At 44.4% G+C, this 1,163-nt stretch overlaps 1 non-coding gene across 1 annotated transcript; it reads left to right on the top strand.

Annotated features, from left to right (window-relative positions):
* Positions 1–826: 826 nt before the first annotated feature.
* Positions 827–898, top strand: TRNAD-AUC. The gene has a single exon. It is a non-coding gene; the product is annotated as a tRNA-Asp (tRNA).
* Positions 899–1,163: the final 265 nt, after the last annotated feature.

The following is a 1,163-nucleotide window of genomic DNA, read 5'->3' as shown; positions in this document are numbered from 1 at the left end:
GCAGAGTGTGTGGAGGTGGGGGGTGGGCAAGGGGCGGCGGACATGATGAAAGGTGAGAGGGCAGAAGGATGCGAGGGACTGAGTGCTCAAGGCCCTTCTACACCGCGTGAGGAGTTAGAAGGGGAGGACTCTTTTCTTCCGCTCCCTGACTTACGCTCTTAGCAGAAATGGCCTCTTTGTGGCCCTGACACACCCAATTTTCTCTCCTTTGTTCATTTTTTCCAAAAAAACTTTAAGAAGCTTCTATTATATGCCACAGACTATTCTATGCATTGAATATATGGTGCTGAATAAGGTAAACAGGCCTCCCTCATGGAGCTTATAGTCTAATGGGGAAGATAGATGTGCATAGATGTCTGTGTATGTATTATGTATGTGTATTTATTTTTTGCCAAGTAATGATTATTTTTATGAAAACACATTTGTGTGTGCATATATATATATATATATATATGAGTTAATGACTAGTTCTATGAAAAATAAGACTCTATGAGGAACTAAAATGTGAGGAGAGAGGGTTTCTATTTAGCTTGGGAGGTCATGGAAGGTCTTTCTGTTCTGTGGGAAGTGACATGTGAAAAAGACCTGAGGTGGGGAGCAAGCCATGTGAATATCGTGAGGAAGAGTGTTTTAGGTAGCGGGAACAGCAAGTGCAAAGGTCCTGAGGCAGGAGATGTTCCAGGGAGAGCAAGGAGGACAGGAAAGCTGGAGTACAGTGAGTGAAGGCAGGGGGATGGGAATAGAGGAAGAAGTCAGGGACTGATCAGGGTGGCTTGTAAGCAACAGACAAGATTCTGGATTTTATTCTAAATATGTTGGGGAGGGAGTAGGTATAGCTCAGTGATAGAGTGCATGCTTATCATGCATGAGGTCCTGGGTTCAATCCCTAGTACCTCCCTTAAAAAAAATGTGATGAGGAGTCATTGACGAGTTTTGAGCTGGGGAATTGATGTGATGTGACCTACATTATACAAGAATCACACTGCTTGCTTCTGAGAAATAGACTCTAATGGGGCAGGTAGGAGAAGAGGGATGAGTTGGGAGACAGTTGAGGTGGTCCACGTGAGAGAGGATGGTGGCTTGGGACAGTGTAGCAGCAGTGCTGTTAGTGAGAAATGGTCAAATTCCACACATATTTTGCACGTGGAGACAGTACAATTTGC

Source organism: Camelus ferus, chromosome 21, assembly GCF_009834535.1.
Source record: "Camelus ferus isolate YT-003-E chromosome 21, BCGSAC_Cfer_1.0, whole genome shotgun sequence".
Lineage (NCBI taxonomy): Eukaryota > Metazoa > Chordata > Mammalia > Artiodactyla > Camelidae > Camelus > Camelus ferus.
The sequence above is the reverse complement of the archived record's forward strand: the minus strand, read 5'-3'. Positions and strand labels throughout refer to the sequence as shown.